General features: G+C 44.8%; 1 protein-coding gene across 6 annotated transcripts in view; it reads right to left on the reverse strand.

Moving 5' to 3' along the window:
- Positions 1-23,721, reverse strand: part of ASAP1 (ArfGAP with SH3 domain, ankyrin repeat and PH domain 1) — a 284,334-nt gene that overhangs the window by 199,818 nt on the left and 60,795 nt on the right. Inside the window, exon 1 of one of the 6 annotated variants that reach the window (XM_061606832.1) lies at positions 640-743. The exons of 3 other annotated variants lie outside the window; for them this stretch is intronic. The gene's annotated coding sequence lies outside the window, so the exon portion shown is untranslated. 2 more of the 6 variants (XM_061606842.1, XM_061606854.1) reach the window with 2 other exon arrangements.

A 23,721-nucleotide genomic window follows, 5' to 3' on the forward strand; every position in this document is an offset into this window, starting at 1 on the left:
ATCCGCCTGACATCTCCCTCAAAATAAGGGGAGGTTCCTCCTCACCCCAGTTCTTATTCCTCTCTTCCCCCCGCCCAAACCAGCAAAAGCTAGAAACCGGAGAGAAAAGCGTCTTCAATAACCCCCACGAGCAGTGTGAAGCGTGAGGAGAATTCATTTCTCTCTTCGCCGCCGCCGCCGCCACCATAGTCCCCGCCAAAAATAAGAGAAAACCTCCCCCCATTTCTTCTCAGCGGACTACTAACTTGCGCAGGCGGTCCCCTCCCCCTCGGCTGAGCCCCCCAAGCCGAGCTTTAGGGGGAGGGGAGGGAGAATCGAGGTGGGCGGGAGGAGGCGACGGCGAGAAGCGGCAGTTCCAGGTCCCGGGGAAGCGAGAGTCGCTCTGCCTGCCTGCTTGACGCGCGTTCTCTCTCTCTCTCTCTCTCAATTTCTCAGCTCGCTCTCGCGCAGGCTCCTGCAGCCGCCGCCACCTCCTCCTCCCCTCCTCCTCCTCCGTGTGCGAGAGCGCGCGCACAGGAACAGGAGAGAAGGAGGAGCGAGCGGGCGCGCTCTCGCGCTTGACAGTTTTACCTCTGTATGTGAGCTGACGTGAGGGAGAGAGAGAAAGACAGAGGCTCGCACGAGGAACCCCCAACTCACCACTTGCGCCGCGCAGCGCTCTCGCTCTCTCCCCTCCCTCACCAGAGGCGGTGGCTTGTCACGTGAGGAAAACAAGGAAGTAGCCCTGCGCACGCGCGTGAACGTACACATTCCCTCGCGCGCTTCCTTCAATCTCTCTTTTCCAAGCCCGCTTCTATGCATGCGCGTGGGGTGCGTAGCCACGGCCGTGTGCAGCAACCGCCGCCGAGGCCAAGATTCCATGCGCGCACCACTAGGCTTGTGGCAGCTGCAAGTACAAACTTCTCTCTCTCCCTCTCTTACCCCCCCCCCAATACGGAACCTTCGGTTCTATGCGAGACGCCATAGGAACATAGGAAGCTGCCTTATATAGTGTGTCAGAGCCCTGGCCCATCTAGCTCAGTAGTGGGCTGCACTGACTAGCAGCAGCTGTCCAGGGTTTTCAGACAGGGGACACTGTCGGCCTTACCTGGAGATGCTGGGGATTGAACCTGGAACCTTCTGCATGCAACGCAGGTGCTCTGCCACTGAGCTACAGACCTCCTCCACTGCCCTGACGTTCCAGGAAATACTGATCTATACACTGTAAGGCACACGTGTTTGCTCCATTCATATGTTACATGTTAGGTGCACACTTAAATCTTTAAATACATGCAGGGATGGGGAGGCATGGAAGGTTAAACGGCCTGATTTCCCAGTTTTCAGGGGCGGGTCAAAAGTCACTGCAACTGCTCAGAGCTACCCGTGAGTACAAAGAGGATCTGTGAGCCGTAGCAAATTTTGTGACTGTGAATATAGTGGTTTTCAAGCATGATAATCACTGAAATTCAGAACAACATTCATTACCCGCAAATAGGGCCTAGAAAAGGGGGGGGAAGTTGCTCATCGGTAGTAATGCTTTAATGTTGATTCCACATGTGTGTGGGGGGGAGGATAGAATGTAATTATGTGTTTGGCATAGCTTCAAAAAGCACTTACCCACAAAGTGAACTTCTACTCTGAGTGATACGCATTTGTTTTTCTCATTTTTGTCTCTTATATGTTTAAGTGTATGCTTTAAGAAAATCTTAGTCAAACATCTTAACAAATATAATGTCCCACGTGAACCATTCAGTTATAACTTGTGAGGAATCAAGACATCTTTCTTCAAAGAAATGACTCTGTTGCAGAGAAACTGCATTTTCCCAGAACTCAGAAAGGTAATATTTAGGGAGTAAGCCCCATTAAACATAATTGGGCTTGATTCTTAGTAAAGATGTAGAGCATGACACTGTTACTGAAGTAGGTCATGAGGTCTGAATTGCTGTTGCATAAATATCTCCGGCACATACACAGAGACTGATGTATATGCCTAAGGTTTAGCATTTTATTACTTTCACAAACTTCTCACTTGCTGGGATGAACAGGCTGCTGCCAAAGAACGAGAGCAATCACCAACTCCAAGGCTTTTACAAAATGCAAAATTCTGTCTTTTAATTTAGCTCTCTGGAGACTGTGCAGGCCCCATCTCCAGTATAAAAACCTGGCCCCTTTCAAAGTACTAAGATTTTTTTAAAAATTAAAATAATAATCATAAGTTCTTCCTCTTATCCCTAATGAGAGTCAATTATCTCGCATAACCCCATAACAATTTTTCAGAAACTTTAAAGAAAAAACATGAAAATGAGAAAGGCCCACTCTGGGCCATGAAGAAACCAGATTCCCATCCTCCAATACCAACCAAATATTCTTTTGTGGCAAATTGCCACCAAGAATCTCCTCCCCCACCTCTAGAATAAAAAAGGCCCAATCCAAATAAAGAAAACAGATGCTCATTTCTCCTAGTAAACACATCTCTGTAAGCAATTTCCCCCAACATAATGCAGTTTTGTATGTTATTTTCACTAATACATTCACTTTTTTTGAATATATTATATTAAGGAATACATTTTTTCCTTAATATATGGTTTTTTATAAACATTGGTTGGAGAACTGCATCGCAAAAAGTGTGAATTTGAAGATTGGCTGTGTTTCAGTTCTTGTATTATTTTACAAAGTGTGAACTGGGTAGGCTCACTTCAAATGTGAACTGAATCAAATTTCTCCCCAGTCTCAAAATGTGGCCCTGCAGACATTGTTGGACTCCAACTCCCATCAGCCCCAGCCTACCGGGTGAGTGGTCAGGGATAATGAGAGTTGAAGTCCAACAGTATCTGCTGGGCCATGGCTTTCCAGCCCCGGCTGTAAGATGTAAGAAAAAGGTGGGATATATATATAAATAAACGTATTGCAATAAGCATGCAGTGTGTTTCCCCAAACAACTAAAAGGAACAGGTTAAAGCAGAAGAAGAACAGAAGGCAACCTTAGCCACTAGACTGATCACATCCACACCATACATTGAAAGCACATGGCTTTCCCCATAGAATCCTGGAATCTGTAGCTTGTTAAGGTTGCTGGGAGTTGTAGGTCTGTGAAGGGTAACATACAATTCCCAGGATTCTTTGGGGAAGCCATGTGCTTTAAATGCATGGTGTGGAATTCCATCTGTAGCTGATTTTTAACAAACTCACCAAGCACTGCTTCCTATGCAGCCTCACTTCATTTCAGCGAGGCTGGTTCTGCAATGATTTGTGTTTTGACATCTGCTAAACATCTGTGCAGTTTGCAACACCACTGTAAATGTCACACTCAGTGACACCATGCTGGCAAAACAATGACTATGCTCCAGCCCCAAATATTTACTTGCCAAAATGGAAATGTTTAGGATTAGACCATAAAAATAGGTTTAAAAGCAAGCTGCCTTCTACTGAATCAAACAACTGGTCCATCTAGTTCAGTATTGTCTGTCCACACACAGTGGCAGCAGCTCTCCAGGGTTTCAGGCAGGAATCTTCCTCATAATATACATGAAGATGCAAGGGATTTCACCTGGGACCTTCTGCACTCAAGGCAGGCACTCTATCACTGAGCAACCCAAATAAGGATAGTTGGTGAGCCAATTCTGTTGAAATCAATGGGACTTCAAGTTTAAGGCATACAGTCTCAGAGGAAGTGATACATGCTATTCTCTGGATTGCATCCTTGAAGGTGCCAATGAAATTATGGAGGTGGAATATAATGAGATTTCCTTCCCTTGGTTTATTCAGACTAGAACAGGTGAAGCACAGATTTTGCAATTAAGAATAAAGAAAGATTTTTAAGTGGAAGGCTGTGATGGCCAGTTTGGGGGGGACGGGACGAGAGACCCTTAAGAATTTACAGTGGGTGGAAGAACAGAAGGAGAAAGGACCTTCTCTGCCCATCCATTTGCCTTCCCTTCCTCCCCTGCATATCTCCTCAGGGAGCTGTCTCTGTGAATTTACTAAGCCTCCAAGGAGGGAGTGGGGGAGGAGGACAGCCACTTTGGCAGGAGCAATTTAATGCTGTAAAATGGCAGGCAGGCAGGCAAAGGGTTAGACACTCTCTCTGCCACTTCTCTGCTGCCGCCGCCTCATGCTGTTTTTTCCTGTTTAAAGGGGTCGTTTAAAGGGGTTACAGGGCAATAGGTGCACATGCTTGCATGTAAGATGTTTTCTCTAACCCTAATGCATGGAACTAAAGTCAGAACCAGGTGTAACAGATTTATGTATTTCCTTATTAACTGCATTTATACCCTACCCTTTACCCAAAAGGAGCAGCTTGCAAAAATCAGCTTAAGACAATCCCTGCCCTCAGGCGCACAGTCTACAAAAGCATGGCACACGAGGAAAAAAGAAGGGAAGGGAAGAAGAAAATGCAAACTCAAGATAGGGATAGGGGAGGAATTTGATTTGGATTGCATTTAAAGGCAAATCTATCAAATTCACATTTTCCAAAACAACAGGAGAACCAAAACACAGCCATCCAAAAACTGTGTGCTTATCAAAATTTTATGATGTAGTTCTCCAACCCTCACAAAAATGCATGTATCAAGGCAAAGTGTAGATAAAAATGAATATATTTGTGAAAATAACATACAAAATATTAGGGGAAATTGCTTGCATAATAGATACATTAATATATTTGTCAAAACTGCACACAAAATGTATTTATTAGAAGTTTGCACTAAAATGCTGAAGATTTTCTGAGGATTTAAAAAACAAACAAATTGCTACAGAAATGTGGAGACCTGAATTTCAGACTAGAAAAATGGGAAACTGTGAGAACTGAAATTGACAGATTCTTCCATCTGCAGCTCACAATAAGGATACAATAATCATCAGTGGATCCATCTTAAATTAAATATATAAGTTGATGTAAGTGATCCAGATGTCCAAACAGGTATCCTCACAAGATTGATGTTTATAGGAAATACGTTCGAATGTAGAAAGGACAGGTGAAGTCCTCAAATGCTACATTTGAACAGCTCCATGCTTTTGATGACTTTAATTCTGCCCTGAAAGATTTAAACCATGTTCCAAGAAGTCCCTGATCCAAGTTTCACCAGGAACTCACTAGGTGACCCTGAGAAAGCCCCCCCTCTTTCTCCCAGCCCATCTTCCCACAATCTTCCATATAGTGATGATAATTATTGTAAGGGCAGAAACAGAGGTATTGAAATAAATGCATGCCAAGTCCTTTGACCTTTCAAAAGTGTTATATACATGCCAAGTATGATACAGTCACTAGTAGCAGCTCTGAAACTTGCAATCGGGTAGAGTTGACATCATTTTTTGAACTTTCCATCACGAAACAGAAAGTGGCACATCCTTTGTAAAACCCAATACCAGATTAAGGCAGCAGTGATTTCCGCAGCATCCATCACCACAGCTTCCTCCAAGATGCAACAGATCAGCACAACAGTGCCTGACAAACATGGTGCAGCTAAGCCTTCCTCAGCATTCTGTATTTCAAATGTGAGCTCTAGATCTGGCTGATAAACCTTGCATGAGCGAATGCAAATAACATATCATTGTTTCTTGGCCTTCCTGTACAGAGCAGCAAAGATATCAACCTCATTCATTTTTCCCATGGGTTTAAATGGAATCAGACATATCGGCTGAATCAGATGTGATAATTGCATGAAGGATCTCCATGCATCATAAGCTCCACCGCCAACACCACCAGCCACCAAAAATATGCAGCTGTAAAAGCAGATCAATAGTCAAAATGTGAGCGATTAGGACTTTACATTCTATCACAGTATTTTTTAACACTTAAAGAAAACAGGGTGGTTGGATGCAAAATAGCTTGTAATCGCATAAGTTTTTATCCACGTGTGTGTGTGTGTGAGTGTGTGTGTGTGTGTGAGAGAGAGTATTCTAAAATCAATCCAAGATGCTCTTTGATGTAAATGGTATATTATAGGGAAGGGCCATAGTTCAGTGGTAGAGCACCTGTTTTGCATGCAAAAGGTCCCAGGTTCAATCCCCAGCATCTCCAGGTAGGGCTGAGAATGCCTCCTGACTGAAACCCTGGAGAGCCTCTGCCAGCCAGTGTAGAAAACACAGAGCTAGATGGACCAATGGTTTGATTCAGTATAAAGCAGCTTCCTCTGTACCTGTGCTGGATTTAATTCCATGTAATCACACTTGTAGTACCTCCCTCCTTGTACAAAATAAAAATATGGCTTTGATATGTTTTGTTATGCAGCTTCCCTAAAAGCATCAGATGTGCATCAGTTCTTGAACCAAAGCATCACCTAGCGATTGGCATGCAATAATGCACATCATGGATGGGGAGCCTGTGGCCCTCCAAATGTTACTGGCCTACAACTCTCATCATCCCTGACCATTGACCATGCTGGCTGGGGCTGATGCGCGTTGGAGTCTCAACAACATCTGGAGGGCCACATGTTCCCCATACCTGATGTACAGAGAGGATAGCTTTACAAACCTTAGTGTGCGCTCTTCACCACCAGCATGGAGCGGAAAACACATTTGCAGTGCCTGTTGCAAGATTGCATAGGACAAGTGAACACACCTTGTGAGAAACTGAGCTGAATGCAGCTTACCATGATATCATGCCCTACCAGACGCCTATCAAACTCCTTTATGTGGCTAGTGAGCCCCGTTCAGCTTGGCTGGTCACATGCAATGGAAAAAGAAGAGACAAGCAGGTGTGAGAGAGATCTAGATCTAGCTGGGGGATCTCTGCTTGAAATGTCCCTTTGACCTCATTGCATCGAGTAATTTCATTCTGAGAGTAGAAGAAATTAGCACTATGTAGTAATATTCATTAATGTCAATCTTAGGCTGATGGGAAGAGACTGTAATTCATTTGCCTGTTTGGACCCAGCTGGGACCATCCATTTCATTTCATGCAGGTCAAGCAATCAGTGACCCAGCAGGTCATTCTCCTGTTGCCATGACTAGATAAAACCTGTTTTGCCTAAGTGCATTCTTCTGTCTAGGAACTGATGAGTCTGTCCATTTCAATTTCTCTCCATTTCCCATGTTTCCAATATTAAAGTCAGTTCCCCATGTTTCTGCACCAGTTTGTGATTTATTTATTTAAATCCTCGTGAAAATTCATCAGAATTGTAATGCACACTTCTAATGTATTTTTGTATGCAGTTTTACCTAATGAACACATTTTGCAAGCTATTTCCCCCCAATATGATTCATTTTGGTACATTATTTTCATGCAGATACACACTTTTATGCACACTTTCTCCTAATATGTGCTGTTTTGTATGCATTTTTCTGGCTGGGAACCTCATTACAGAATTCAAAGAAGCTATGGCGGTGTTTCAGTTTGCTTATTGTTTTATGGGGAAGTACAAATTAGGTTGGTTTTCATGAATATGAGTTGGTTCTCATTAATACGCCCCTTAGAGAGTCCCGAGGATGAGGGCGCTGTTAAACTTATCTAGAGGAAATTGGTGGTGGGGAGGGCATGTGGTGCATATGTAGTTCCTGCACAGGGTGAGAGCCTGTGCAGTGAACTGAATGATAGGAGAAAGTCACCAGATGCCTTCAGAGTGAGAGTCTGTAACTGGCAGAAGGCTGGCCCTCCCTGGGTGTGAGACAGGAGGGGGAGTAGATGGGCCCAGTGTGAAAAAGTTTGAATGGGTATGACTGTTCCCAATTCTCGCAGAGGCCTACTGAGATAATTGGCTCCGGCAGGTATTGTTGGTGGGCTCGTGTTGGGTCCATATCGGGTGTTTAGGAGGAGTCTTAGGATGGAGGAACATGGCTGATGCCACCCCAATTTCAGTGATCACAGGTAGAGGGAAATATAGCCACGGGGATGTGGTGAATCACCATAGAAGATGAGGGCAAGGCTATCTGTGCCTTGTTCCTTGCTGCCAGTCCTCTCATGGATGGGTTCCTCATTGCTCATCTGCTGTGCCCACTGGCTTGTGTGTGTTGTTGTTGAACACCAGATCGGTACACAATAAGACCACATCCATGACTTGATTAAAAACATATTAAAAGCAATTCCAACACAGATGCAGACTGGGATAGGTCTTAACTTAAAAGGCTTGTTGAGAGAGAAAAGTCAATTATGTTGAAAAACAATATGTCCATGTTCTTCAATTCTGCTTAAACCCAGAGACTCTCAGACATCAACAGTGGAAGGACCGTAGCTCAGTGGCACAGCATCTGCTTTGCACACAGAAGGTCCCAGGTTCAGCTTCTGGCATAAATGATCTAGAGTTAGGAGTGAGCTGTGGTGTGGCCATGTTTGCTGATGATACTAAATTGTTTATGGTCGTTTAAACATGCAATGTAATGTGAGCAAGTGTAAAGTGATGCATGTTGGGGCAAAAAAATCTTTAATTTTCCATATATATGCTCATGGGGTCTGAACTGGCAGTGACTGACCAAGAATGAGACCTTGGGGTCCTTCTGGGAGGAAGAGTGGGATATAAATTAATAAATAAAAATAATAGCAGATAGCTTGATGAGGATGTCAACCCAGTGTGCGGCAGCTGTGAAAATTCCATGCTAGGGATCGTTAGGGAAGGTGTGGAAAATAAAACTGCTAATATCATAATGCCATTATATAACTCTGTGGTGCAGCTGCATTTGGAATACTGTGTACAGTTCTGGTCACCTGACCTCAAAAAGGATATTGCAGAGTTGGAAAAGGTTCAAAAAAGGGCAACCAAGGTGATCAGAGAGATGGAGTGACTCCCCTATGAGGAAAGGTTTCAGCTTTTGGGGCTTTTTAGTTTGGAGAAAAGGCAAGTAAGAGGTGACATGCTAGAAGTTTATAAAATTATGCATTGCATGGAGAGAGTGGAGAGAGATAAGTTTTTCTCCCTCTCCCATAACACTAGAACTCGTGGCCATTCAACAAAGCTGAATGTTGGAACCTTCAGGACAGAAAAAAGAAAGTACTTCTTTACTCAGCACATAGTTAAACTATGGGATTCGCTCCCAGAGGAGGCAGTGATGGCCACCAACTTGAAGGGCTTTAAAAGAAGATTAAACAAATTCATGGAGGATAAGACTGTCCAAAGCTACTAGCCATGATGGCTTTGCTCTGCCTCTACAGTCAGAGGCGGCATGCCTCTGAATACTAGTTTCTGGAAACTGCGGGAGGGGAGAGTGCTCTTCTGATCAGGTCCTGCTTGCGAGTTTTCTACAGACAACTGGTTGGCCACTGCGTGAACCGACTCTGGACTAGATGGACTAGATGGGCTCTTCTTATGTCCTTATCTCCAGGTAGAACTGGGTATGTCCTCTGTCTGAAACCCTGGAGAGCTGCTGTCAGTCATTGTTGACAATACTAAACTAGATAATCTAAAGGCGCAATCCAACTTGCATTTACGCCAGGCTGAGGGGAGTTGAATATGGCAGATTTCCAGATGAGCTGTCTGGGTCCCGGCTCAGCTGGGCTACACCGGCGTAAGTCCCTCAGCCTGGTTCAGCCAAGGCCCAGCCGGCTCAGTTGAGACCAGCACAAGTAGAGTTGGTGTAAGCTGGTATAAGGCCCCAAAAAGGGGTGTGTTGGGGATGTGTTAGGAGGGAGGCCAGGGTGAGAGACTTAGGCCACATCCAACTCGTGTTCGGAGCACTCCTGCAGGTCCCAATGCAGGGAAAAGTTATGCCGCGAAAAAAATCAGTCTAAGAAAATAATTGCAATAGGCGTCAATGGAAGGGTATTTGGGAGAGCAGGCTTTTACTTTCTGGTCCCTGTACAGAGCTCCCAGCTGAGCAGCATTCAGCCAACCCAGAGGCTCCTGAATGCCAATCGGATGCAGCAGAACTTTATGCCGGCTTCCCCTGAGTTGGATTGCACCTTAACTCAGCATAAGGCACCTTCCCACTTTTAACTGATTAATCTACCCAATTAATCAACTAAACACTGCAACCCTAATTATGTTGCTCTTTTTATTCCTCCCATAGGGAAACAAAAGAAACTGTTATACCAAGCAATTGAGAGAGAGAGAGAGAGAGAGAAAATTATTCTTGTAAACTGCAAAGAGACTGTTTTAAGTAATAGGCAGTATATAAATATATTAAATAAATAAATGTTAAAGATGCTTCTCTCTTAAACAGCATGACACTTAACTTTCTGTGTGCAGCCTGTCCAATGAGCTGAGCCTTGCACAATTACGAAGGGGGGGGGAGGTTGTAAATTAATCCAGCATGTTGGCTTTTTTCAAACCCACAACTTACTTGCTGGGAAAAGCCAATCCAGTGCTGACTGACTGACTGACTAGAGCCAAAACCAAATATTGACATCAGTGCTCATTTACTTCTAAGGGATAAATAGCAAAATGCCTTCTCTTCATAGCCCAGACTTCAGCATTTGAGCATCCTAGGCAAATCTCTGAAAGTGTTTTCTTTGGAACGCTGTCTTTAGAAGACTTTCAGAAACGTAAAGGACTCCTTTCCCTTTTTTACCTCACACGATTCCTCTTTGCCTTCAAAATCATGCCCGTTATTTTGACAAGCAGCGGGAGTGAAGGGAGGTCCCATTTCTTTCGTTGTTTATGGGATGTTAAAAAACTCTGCTTTTCAAATGACTGCTCTCAAAGCACATAGTGCAGCTAGAGCAACATAATTTTCCAGCGGACAGAACCAGGGCCAGCCCAAGACATTTTGCTGCCTGAGGCAGAGGAGAAGATGCTCCCCCTCCCCCCATAATTCCATCTTCAGGAGCCAACTGGTCTGGCAATCTCATTTTGTCACTGGCAATGGGATAGCATCCTCCCCTGACCCTGGGATCAGTAGGTTGGTTTAGGGGCAGGCTATATGGCACACACAGCTCTGATCTCCAGCAGAGGGGAATGGCCAGAGGATCAGGAGGAAATGGGCAGGGGTTCTGCCTTCCGGTATCTGCCGCCTGAGCCGATTGCCTCACTCTGCCAAATGATAGGGACGGCTCTGCATAGAGCAGGTGATCCTGTTGAGTCCCTAGCATCGAATAGCAAGATGCAACAGACATGATTTCTTCCAAATGTTCTCTTTGATGCTGTGGCGTCCAGCTGACTCCCTGTTATTCTGGGGAGATGCAGACAAGTGAAACAGGCTGGATGATGACAAGAGCTCTTGGGCATACATTTAAACCACATCCAATGCACACTTAAAGCACTTGATGTCCCCAAAGAATTCTGGCAACTGGCTTTCCCCTCACACAGCTACAGATTCCCAGCATCCTTAAAAAACTATAGTTCCCACGATTCTTTGGGGAAGTCATGTGCTTTAAATGTGCACTGGATGTGCTTTATAGCGTGGACCTGCCCCAGGTGGTGGAAATGTCAGTCCAAAGCCAAGCGAACGCTGATGAGAGCACATAATCGCGCCTGCCATGCGGCAGTGTGAGCAGCAAATAATTACTTTGCTGCCTCCATTGCAACTTTGAGTAATCAGCTGGTCAAACTTTCCCAGGGGGTGTTGGGTGGACCTCGGGTTCTCAGAGACCCACAGTGACCTTTTTGCTAATTACCTTGAGAAGTCACCTGTCTCCAGAGGGATCTTGACTCTGTAATTGTAGCTATTCCAGCTGAGGCTTTAATGCCATCTTTAACTTCTAAGCAGATTTTATGGGATCAATTTCAGTTGATGTGGACAAGGTGCTTGCAGCAGTGTGATTGACCTCGTGCCTCTCAGTCAGGGGTGTGGTAATCGGGGTTGCTGTGGGTCAAATACCTGTTTCTTTTTTGGGAGTAGAGTCATTACTTTTTTGGGAGCAGGGTCCCAGCCAGGTCCCTATGTACAAGACAATCAGCATGAAAGGGGGGGGGCTTGTTTTTACTTCTTGTCCTTTCATGCTGATTGGAGGCAATCAGGGTGAAAGGAGGTGAGTCAGCCACTGAGAAGACTCTTCTCAGTAGATAACACACAGCCCCCATTTTCATGCTGGGGATGTCTGCTGTGGTGGAGTGTGGACTCAGAGATAACACAGAGAGCAAGGGAGACGAGGAGAAGTGGTAAATGGGGTGTGGCTGTGAGGGGCATGGCATGACTATCATGAAGAGAACCTGAACTTCTGAATCTGCTACTACACTACTGCTCTCACTTCTTGCCCTTCCTGACTTATCAAATTTATCAGAAGGGAGGTTTATTCCAAGAATCCATAGGGGACCACCGGGCTTTGTATACCCCTGCTTGACCCTTTGCATTTGTCAACAGAGGCACTGTAAAGAGCGCCATATGATGTCTTCTCCTCCAGAACTATGTTTGTGTCAAGGGCCACATTTCCTTGAGGGCAATGTGTCAAGGGCCACATGCCAGCAGTGGGCAGGGCCAGAGCCAAACGTGGATGAGCCTGTCCCCCCCTTTTCTCTCTCTTTATCTGCCAGCCTCTTCTGTCTCTCTCTTCTCCTCCTCCTCCTCTGCCTTTCTGCCCTGCAGGCTGCCAGGATACAAACAGATTACTCCTGGCAGAGCTCTGAGCTTGCACAAGGCTCCTCCCTTTCCATCGTTCCATCTTTTTTGGATGGGGATGGGGGAGAAATTCAATTCAGTTCACATTCAAAGGCCAACTTACCAAAACTGCACTTTCCAAAACAACATGCAAACCAAAACACAGCCATCCTACACAACTCTCACTTCTCTGAATTTTGCAGTGCAGTTCTTCAGCCAAGTAACGTGCATAAAAATGCATATACTTAGGGTAAAGTGTGCATAAAAATGCATGTATTGCTGAAAATAACATACAAAAATGCATTGCATTAGCCAAAATTGCTTGCAAAATGTGTATATTGGGAGAAATTCATACTAATATGCTGAAAAAAACATACTGATGTGGATATGTTGGAGAACTGAACTTAACGTTGGGAAAATGAGAAATGGAGGGAAACTGAAATGAACAAATTCAACCATCCCTAGTTTGGGCTTCAGCAATCAATCAATCAATCATTAATTCCCCTCTTGCCTTCGTTTTCTTCCTCTGGGCTCTCCCCCTACTTGAAATTAGGCTCAGGGCCGCATATGTCCCTCAGGACACACAGGTTGCCCGCTCCTGCACTGAGGATGGCGTGACACTCCTGGTATGATGTAACCACAGAGACTGGCTTGCCACTCGCTTTGCTAGACATGTGCTTGTAAGGAATAGTCTCCAGGAGCACCTCATGAAGAGCCACAGACACATTTCCCCCCTTCCTCTTGAGCAGTGCGTGTGCCTGTTTTAGATACGCCCACCAGCTGATTTGATATTTAAAGCACTAGTCTGAAGGGGATAGAGAAGTGGTGGGGGTGGGCAGAGGCGTTGGAACAGGGAGGGCTCAGGACTTAACAATCAGATGCCAGAAAACAGGCAAACTATTTCGGAAACGACATTGCCAAATTGGGAGCGTTCGGGTTGTACATTGGGATCATGAATAAAAGACCCATTTAACATTTCCCCTGGCTAAGATGAATATGATGGAGGGTTGCAGAAGGAGATGATTGTTTCCCCACAATAGATGACATTTTGCTAATGCTAACTTTTTTAACATTATAAATGCCAAAGTGAGGGCAGGGAGACTTCTTGCTTAATAGCAGCTGGGAGGTATTGGGGGGGGGGAGCTCAAGAGGCATGTGAGTGCGCATTAAAAGAGCAGAGTGAAAGGGCCATAGCTCAGTGGTAGAGCATCTGTTTTGCATGCAGAAGGTCCCAGGTTCAATCCCTGGCAATCCTCTAGGTAGGGCTGGGAATGTCCCCTGCCTGAAACCGTGGAGAGCTATTGCCAGCCTGTGTAGCCAACTCTGAGCTAGATGAACCAATGGTCTGACTCAACATAAGGCAACTTCCTAACAGCTTTGCGAGACTAAGCACATGAGAAGATCTTTCTGTTGATGCTTTTAACAGTGGCTCTTTGTCAAGTTGCAGATTTAATTATAACTATTGATGGGGCGAGCACAGCACAGTTTATTTTGAACCAAATCAGGCTCCATCACATCCTCAGTGATGTCATTAGGAGCATAACATGATTCAGTGCGCCAGGTGAACCTCCAAATTCCCTCTCCCATCTCTGACTCCACTAAGATAAGTGGGTGGGAGGGAGACAGGGAGGAAGTGCTTGAGTTTTTCTCCAGCTTCAATTAAAATTTGATCCGGATAAGAATTTTCAGGTATCTAATGCTTATCTTGTAATTGAGATAAGGGGTACAAGCCAGCGAGATTCATACTTCTGAGCTAGGAAAATATGAACCAGTGAGATCACTAATCAAAACAGCTCTGGTAGTTTTGAAGGCAAAGTCTGGACAGAATGAGATGGAAGGTGCCCTGCTCATGGTTCTAAACAGCATCCACGCACTCACCCCCCATCAGACTAAAACCATAGTATTCCGCACATTAAATATAGTGTGCAAAGCTATCCCCAAACCTCATGTAACCCTTTAAATGGCTAGTGGTGCTATTAAGAGTGACATGTTCACACTTTCAGGCATTTCAAAATGTGTTGCCGAAGACATCCGTCTAGCTACTGGGCCCAGTCCAAGATGTTAGTACTAATGTGCAAAGCCTGAATAGCTTGAAGCCAGTAGTGTTGTGGCAAATTCAAAAGTTCAGGGTCCCTTTATGTTAATCACAGTCATGCCCCCTCCCCACTTTTGTTGCTATGGGGTTGAGAATGAGATCCTTGTTAATGTCTGGGAACCAATACGCATGAAAGAGAGTGTTAGCACTGAGAAGAGTCTTCACAGTGGCTGACTCACCACCTTTCACTCTGATTGGCTCCAATCAGCAGGAATGTACAAGTAAGCATGTTAAAAGACTCTTTTTAATGGCTAATACACTCCTGTTGCAGGTTGATTGGCTTGTAGGATGCTGGAGACATAGAGACCCTGCCCCCCCAAAGTAAAGGGTCTAAGACTCCCTGGGACCCCCACGACTACACCTCTGCTTGGAGCCTAAGTACTTAGAAGAGCACCTCCCACAATATCAACCATCTTGGCCAGGGGAGGGCCTATCAGTGGTGCTGTCACTGGGTGCTGTATGGTTTGTGCTAACCTGTGACAAGGCCTTACTGGTGGCGGCCCTCCATTTGTGCAATGCCCTCCCTGGTCTGTCTCTCTCATTATCAACATTCAGGAGGAATTTTTTTAACTGTCCTATTTACCCAGGCATTTGATGCCTGAAAGATACTGTTCCCTGATGAGGATTCTTATTATTGGCCGTGAAGATATGTGATAGTTTTTACATGTTTTTAGATGTTCTCCGTGGGTAGTATTCAGTGCACTCATTCCATCAGGACAAGAACTTTCGGCTGACACAAGGACTTTCGGCTGCTCCCTCTCTTCGCAGCCCCTCCCCCAAATCTAACAAAGTGAGCACGTTGGATACCGTCCAAGCTGTTTCTGATGATTATGTTAATAATAATAATAATAATAATAATAATAATAATAATAATACTTGGAGAGGTGCGGGGCTTGACAGAGGCTACCCACACATCATACCTTTAAAACTGATAAGATACCATCTTATCAGGAGGTCCATTCTGCACAATATAGGAAATGGACCTTGAGTGTAGCAGCACCTACCCTGTGGAATTCCCTCCCTTTGAATATTAGGCAGGCGCCATCTCTGCTATCTTTTCAGCGCCTTTTGAAGACTTTCCTCTTTCAACAAGCCTTTTAAGTTGAGACCTATCCCAGTCTGTGTCTGTGTTAGAATTGCTTGTTAATATTTTTTTTAATATGTTTTTAACCCTTTTTTAAAAGATGTTTTTAAAGCTTTTTTAAAAAAAATGTTTTAACGTTGTTTTGTTTTAATATATTTTAAGGTCTGTTTTTATGATGTTTTAAAGTGTTTTTAGCGTTTCTGTTTGTCGCCCTGGGCTCCTGCTGGGAGGAAGGGTGGGATATAAATAAAATAATAAATAAATAAATAAATAAAGCGCATTTAAAGTCCATGACTCCTCACCGCCACCAAATCCCGGGAATTGTAGTTTACCCTTTCACAGAGCTGCAATTCCCAGCATGCTTAACAAACTACAGTTCCTGGGGTTCTTTGGGGGAAGCCATGTGCTTTAAATGCATGGTGTGTACACCAAGTCAAAATAAAACTGGTGCCCAATATGGCAATTTGGGGAGGTATTTTTGTCCCCTGTCCCTAGTATCAACTCTCCCAGAGAGAGTGCATTCAAGGAAACAGTTTAGTATCAAAGTGTTTAAAGTGCTTAAGCAACATCCGTGTGCCCATCACCCATACCCTTTTCAGCAGGGTGGTGAACTGGAAATATTATCCCATTTCCATGGGCTGCTTTCAACAAGCTGTCTCGAAAGACTGCCAATGAGAAAAACAACCACCACCAAGCCTGGAAAGGAAGCCAAGTGCTGAGCTGCATGTGATAGAGCTATGTACTGCTGATTCAGTTTTGCCTTTGTGTTTTGATGTTGTCATGCGAGAGCAAGTCATGCTGACAAACACATTATGGCATCCCAGGCTCGCAGAGAGAACAATAAGCAATGAGGCCTGGACTTTGGAACCTCGGTCTCCGGAAAAAGAAACAGAAAACAGAGCAAATCGGAAACAAATGCCAAACTGGGGGGGGGGGGGGGAGAGATGAGCTGCTGGGGGACAGACTAGGACTGCTGTAATGGCATTGTATGGGTTTTCAAACATTGCTTTGATCACATCTTCTTGATTCAAATGGCCTGTGGCAACTGAAAGGAAAGGCAGTTGTTGTTGTTGTTATATCAAAACAAGGTATGAATAGCAAAAAAGAAAAACTACTGACGTCTGAGGAGACACAAGGTTGCTCTCAGATCGCTCCAACAAAGCATTCAAGATCTAATCCCCCAATTCAAGGTCTTGGTCTTAAAATGCAAGCTTGGTCATGTACCATTTCCAATAATAATAATAATAATAATAATAATAATAATAATAATAATAATAATAATAATAATGAAAAAACAGCACCAGCTGCTGCTGCTCATGCTTTCATAAGGCATGATGAGGCTGTAATGCACAAAATAGCCCTTATTTCTAAGGGGGAAAAGAAGGAGGCAAGCTGCTCATCACAGCAGCTTTCATGAGACACAGCGCGGCATGAAATATCCTTTATTTATAAGAGGAAAAAGGAGGAGGCGAACAGCCTCTGGACAGAACCAGCGTTGCTGCCGTTCTGCTTCCGCAGATTTTTGTTTGCACATTGGAACTCTCTCCTCTGAAGCCCCCCCAATGCACTCTCAAAATCTGCCCAGCGGGTTGGCAGAGAGGAGGCAGGGAGAAGGGTAGGAGGAGGGGTGAGGAAGGGAGAGGAGAAGAGAGGAAGGGGGAAGTCCTGCTGTGAGAGTGGAACTCTGTTCGTTCAGTGTTGGATGCAATCTTTGGAAAGCTGCAATCCTATACTCAAATTCCTTGGAGAAGCTCCCCTGGTACTCTGTGAGATTCGCTTCTGGGTTAGTCACGGATAGGCTTGTGCTGTCAAAGTCTTAAAAGATGTTTTGGTACTGCTCAAAACGCAGAGCAGTGGGGGATTACAGCCTTAGCCTGTCCCTGCATCCCTCAAAGCTGAATCCAGAGAGGAAGGGGGTACAGATAGTGGCAACCTTTTGCCTCGGTATTCCAGTTCCTCTCTGGATTTTCATTTGTGATCTCTAGCCCTTTTATTGGGGAAGGCCCAAAGCTCAGGGTTAAAGCTGAAAAACAGGAAACCGTAAAGTAGACTCTTCAGCCATCTGCTCATGCTCTAGGGCAGGTGTGTGGAGCCCTTGGCTCTTCAGATGTTGCTGTGCTACAACTCCAGTCCTCCCTGGCCATTGGCAGTGCTTGCTGGGACTGATGGCAGTTCTAGTTCAGCAACACCTGGAAGGCCAAGGGCTCTGCACACCTGCTCTAGGACAAGGATAGCCAACATGGTACCCTCCAGATATTACTGGGCTACAATTCCCATCATGCCTGGCCTTTGGCCATCCTGGCTGAGGATGATGGGAATTTTATAAAATATATAGCAGTCAGGGCTGGCTCCAAAGGGCGGCCAGATGGGGCCCTGGCTGAGGGCCCCGCAGCCCACAGAGGCCCCTGAAGGGCCCCTTGTTATGGTGGAGGTGTAGTGCTCCCCTTCCATGGCAGGCTACACCCACCCGTGCCCACTCGCTTACTCTCCCTCCGCCCCCACCCACCTGCTTGCTCACCCTCCGCTCCCACCCACTCGCTCACTCTCCGCTGGCTCCTTTGCTCATCCGCTATCCGCCCTGCCTGCTCGCCCTCTCCCCCTCTCCCCCTACTCATTCACCCTTCCCCGCCCCCCACTCACTCCCCCTGCCCCCCCGCTCACTTGCTCATTCGCCCGCCTTTATTATGGGGGGGGAGTAGTGCTCCCCTTCTGCAGCAGGCTCCCTGCTATGGATCACAGAGAGGGAGCTGCCCACCTGCTTCCCGGCCCACCTGTGCCCGCTCGCTCACCCTCTCCCCCTGCCCACCATCCCCCACTCCCCGCTTGCTCTCCCTCTGCCCCCTGCTTGTTCGCTTACTTGCCCATCCAACCTCCTGCCCCCATCACCTGCCTAGTAGGTAGGTAGGTAGGTGGGGCATGCATGCGGGTGCCAGGGCCCAGGGCGGCTGGTGCCCAAGGGCCCCTGCATGTCTGGGGCTGACCCTGATAGCAATAACTACAAACTGCACAAGAAAAAAAATACAACTGTATATAATTCCTTCATGATATAAATATCAGTACCAAGGTTTTGTAGCAACTGTCAGGAGTAACATGGGGAATTAACTAATGAATATTTTAATTACCATTCTCCCAAGCCTAGATAGCTCACTCTTTTTAATTAAGAAAAGAAGATAGTAATGGGTTTGTCTGGCTGTTCAACATGAGAAACCGTAGAAGATATTGCAATAATTGGCAGGCAGTAAGCTGGCTGGTATATGAGGATTCTGCAGGAAAAACAACTAAGACAGCTCATCAAGCCATATTGCAAATATTTCAATATTTTCAGTCTCATTTTTCTCCCATCTGTATCCAGGAAAATCTCCAAATCATACACACCAAACAATGAAACACCAATTAATGGCCTTGTTTGTTTGCTTTGATATAAGAGACTGCTGTTTTGGGACCCCAACTGGAGGCAGTCCTGCCTAGGAGACCAGATGTAATGGCCTAGCTCAGACATCATCTCAGAGCAAGGTTGAGAAAGTTTAACTAGAGATTTGGTGTGATGTCTGCCTTGATGGACCATGATTTGCAATCAGCTGGCAAACCAGAATAAAAAGAATAGTATGAACTGGGTTTGCATACCATGGTTTCGGCTAGCTATACTGGGCCAATCCTACCATGAGGCAGCATGACTAATGCCTGAGGCAGCAGTTTTGGGATCGATGGACAGGAAATATTGTTGAGCTATTGTAGGACAGAGCTGGGAGTTCCATGTGATCTGCCCTGTCCCGTGTAAGTAGCCTACTGCCTTGAGATGTGGTGGAATGTGTTGCCACAATGCCAGTGTTGAAGTAAGATTCAACTTGACAGTTGTATCACCTTTTGCCTCAGGCAGAAGAATGTCTTGGGGCCGGCCCTTTAGCTATGGTTTGGCATATGCCTGAATAGTCATAATTACTCTGCCTGCGCAGACTATTGCACCTGGAGAGAGTAGAGTTGCTGAGGGAATCAGAAAACAGCAGCAAACAAGCAGCTCTGAACAGTGGTTTGCCCATTGCATATTTTGGAGGCTCAAATCATGGTTGGGTTTTAAAATATGGTTAACCCAAAGCATCTGGAGGACACCGGGCTGGGGAAGGTGGAGCTAGGGTTGGGAACTTTCTCCAGCCCAAGGGCCAAACCTCTTTCTTGGAAACCTTCCAAGGGCCACATGACACTAGTGGGCTGGGTCAGATGCAATTGTGTGGACACAGCAGCAATATTCTTTTTTTAAAAAACCCTTTGTACAGTAGGCAAGTTTCTACACATAGCTCTCTTTATCCTCCATCCTGGCAAACAAGATGCCTAGAGAGCTGAATTTCGTTCCCGGATCTTAGGTTCCTTGCTCCTAGGCTAGAGATACATTTTTTTCTGGCTACCTAGTGGAGACTAGGGATGTGGGACTTTGTCAATTTCAGTTTCTCTCTGTTCTCTAATTTTTCCAGTCTGAAGTTCAGTTCTCCACATTTTTACATCTGTTTGAAAAATTTGTTTTAAAAAATTCCTAATGAAAATTCATCAGCATTTCAGTATGAATTTCTCCTGAATATAACTATGTTTGTATGCAGTTTTGCCAAATATACACATTGTTGCAAAGCAATTTCCCCGAATACGATGCATATATGCATTTTAATGGATATTTTACCCCAGGAGGTGCATTTTTGTACTCATCACTTGACTGGAGAACTGCATTGCAAAATTCAGAGAAGTGCAAATCTTGAAGGATGACTGTGTGTTCAGTTCTTGTATTGGTTTGGAAAGTGCAAATTAGGTAGGTTTGCCTTTAAATATAACCTGAGTCAAAATTCTCTCCCATCCCTTGTAGAGACATAACTCTGGGGCACCCTGTTCTTTTTACTGTCCCATATGGCAACAGAGTTCAGGGCTGTGCTCACACAAAGGGCAGAAATTGCTGGTTTTATATTTCCTAGCAGTTTTGACTGTTAAAGTGCCCTAGCCTCAAATATCATAACTTCCACACTCAAATCTAGTGGAGGTACCATTCTGAGCATAACTCTTCTCTGTTTGCTTGTTTTAAACTGTTGTGAGGGGTCCGTTCAGGATGTCAGTTGTAGCTTTAGTGGTTTTACAAAGTATACGGCAGACTTTAAAACAGGACTTGGGACTGGACGCCAGCCAGTCAGAGAGCAAAAACATCAAAAGCATATTAAGGCCACTGTGGGCTGTTCCACATTCTCCAGGACTGAAAGGGAAGAAAGGAATGTGCTGTATAAGCTGTCGCCACCACCTCCCTCCTCTGTGCCTGTGACATTCCCAGCAATGTTTCACATCAGTTGCATTCTGATAAGGAATGTGTATCATTTGCAAACATTTCATGAATGGGCCATTCTCACACCAGACCAGAGAATTAAATTGGATCCCATTTTCAGCCAAACCCAGCAGGGGAAGAGGGGGACTATCGTGAGCAGAGACCAACTAGCAGTAGAGGCTATTTTATTACGGTAAATGGAGCACTGTCCCAACAACCTCAGTCTGCCCTCAGCCAGCTTCCATAAGGGGTGTAGCCGTCTGAGGTCTCGAGGGCGTCTCAGACCCCTTATTTTATTGGTAGCCGGGTCCCTATGTTTCCAGCATCCTATGAGTCAATCAGCATGAAAGGGGAGTGTGTTAACCACTGAGAAGAGTTTTGTAACATGCTTCCTTGTCCTTTCCTGCAGATTGGAGCCAATCAGAGTGAAAGGGGGTGAGTCAGCCACTGAGAAGACTCTTTTCAGTAGCTTACACTCTACTCTTTCATGCTTATCGGCTCCTACGGATGTGTGCTGTTGTGGGAGAAGGCATTAACAATGATCTCATTCTCAATCCCACAGCAAAAATAAAAGGGGGGCATGGCTGTGAGTATCATGAAGGGACCCTGCACTTCTGAATTTTCCACTACATTACTGGCTTCCACCTGCCTGCCTTCTTACTGACCACCAGTCCAGGGGGGTTGCACTGCTTGTTAGCTTCCTCTTCCTTGGTCTCTGTGTTGCTTTTATAGAAATTAGCAGCGAAGAGCATGGGGACAAAACTCAAATTACTTGGATCTGCCTTTCATTATCTCTGGCTCCAGCTAATGTTTGGGCTCCCTGCCTTCTGCACCCAAAGTGCCAATGGGCACTAGCCACCACTGTCAACAAGCCCCATCTCTTATCTCCAGCAGCGCGTGCTACCCAATGTCAATTCTGCTCTGTTTCTTCATGCACTGTCTTTGGATGTCAACGCAAGCGCCATCTCTGTTGTCTTGTCGGCACCTATGGAAGACCATCCTCTTACAAGAAGCCTTTGAAGTAGAGATGTTTCCCAGCCTGCATCTATATTGGAATTGTTTTAATTGTTTTATCATCTCTGTGTTTGGCACCCTGGCCTTCTCTGGGCAGGATCTACATTTAATAAATAAATAAATAAAGCACATAATGCCTACCCATGTTTGCTCAGAAGTACTCCCCACTGTGTTCAATAGGGGTTACTCTATTGTAGTACTGCAGCCTTCGAATACTGCACCACAAGCACACTGGTGCCAATAGGCAAACCACTATTCTCCTTAAGCCCCTATTTACTTAGGCATCAAATCTGATCCTCTCCCTGTACTATTGAGGGAATGTATGTTTTCTTATTACTACTTTTATTTGAGGGATTAATAGCCTGCTTTTTGAGGAAAGCTACAAAATAGCTTCTATCAGTTGGCCTACTGCATGAGACTGTTGTATGGATAACTTACATTTGTTGTTTTGCACACTTGAAATATGCTGTGTAAAAGGCTAAGTATCATCAGCACTAGTGGTGACTCGTAGCAATTCAGCACAGCTGGTAAATGCTATAAGACAAGGGTAGCCAATGTGATGCTCTCCAAATTTTGTTGGATATTGATGATCCCAATGATCAGGGCTGATGGGAGTTGTAGTCCAGCAACAGCTGTAGGGCACCGCATTGCCTACCCTTGCTCCAGAGCATGAGCAGATGGCTGAACAGACCACTTCAGATCACTGCTTTACAGCTTTATCCCTGACCTAGAACTCTTCCCCAATGAGGGGGCTAGAGAACAAAAATGAAAAATTGTTAGCTACCCCACCTGTAAGACAAAAGAAGATAATAACTGTAAGTTCAATGCTGTATTTGGCCTTGTATTATGGTGGAAAATAGAAGTATCCCAACTGGGGACGAGGAGAAATTAAATTCAGCTCCCATTTGAAGCTGAATCAATCAAATTTGCACTTTGCAAAACAATATTTGACTGAATGTTGTTTTGCAAATATTTGACTGATGTTCGACTGAACATCAGGAAAAACTTCCTAACTGTTAGAGCCATACGACAATGGAACCAATTACCTAGAGAGGTAGTGGGCTCTCCAACACTGGAGGCATTCAAGAGGCAGCTGGACAGCCATCTGTCGGGAATGCTTTGATTTGGATTCCTGCATTGAGCAGGGGGTTGGACTTGATAGCCTTATAGACCCCTTCCAACTCTACTATTCTATGATTCTATGAATATGAGCACCAAAGCACAGCCATCCTTCAAAATTTGCACTTATCCGAATTTTGCGATGCAGCTATACAACCAAGCAATGTTTACAATAATGCATACATTACTGGCTCCCCTTAAATATTAGGCGCCATCTCTGTTATCTTTTCAGCACCTACTGAAGACCTTACTTTTTCAATAAGCCTTTTAAGTAGAGACCTTATCCCAATCTACATCTCTGTTGGAATTGCTTTTTAAGATGTTTTAAAAGCTTTTTAAAAAAGATGTTGTAAAAGATGTTTGGTTTTAATATGTTTTTAAAGATGCCTTGGTTTCAATATATTTTAAAGTCTGTTTTTATGATGTTTTAGAGTGTTTTTAGTGTTTTTGTTTGCCGCCCAGAGCTCCTACTGGGAGGAAGGGCAGGATATAAATTTAATAGAATAAATAATACTGGCAGGTGTGCATAAAATTAATAAAATAGTGAAAATAATGTACAAAAATGCATTATATCAGGAGAAAGTGATTGCAAACATGCGTACATTAATCAAAACACTGGGTTTAGTAAGGAAAATTTGCACTCAAATGCTGAAGAATTTTCATGTGGATTTTTTTTTTAATCGCAAACTGCTGCAGAAATGTGGAGAACTGAATTTAAGATTTGAAAAAATAAGAGCC

Source organism: Rhineura floridana, chromosome 1 (genome assembly GCF_030035675.1).
Source record: "Rhineura floridana isolate rRhiFlo1 chromosome 1, rRhiFlo1.hap2, whole genome shotgun sequence".
Classification (NCBI taxonomy): Eukaryota; Metazoa; Chordata; class Lepidosauria; order Squamata; family Rhineuridae; genus Rhineura; species Rhineura floridana.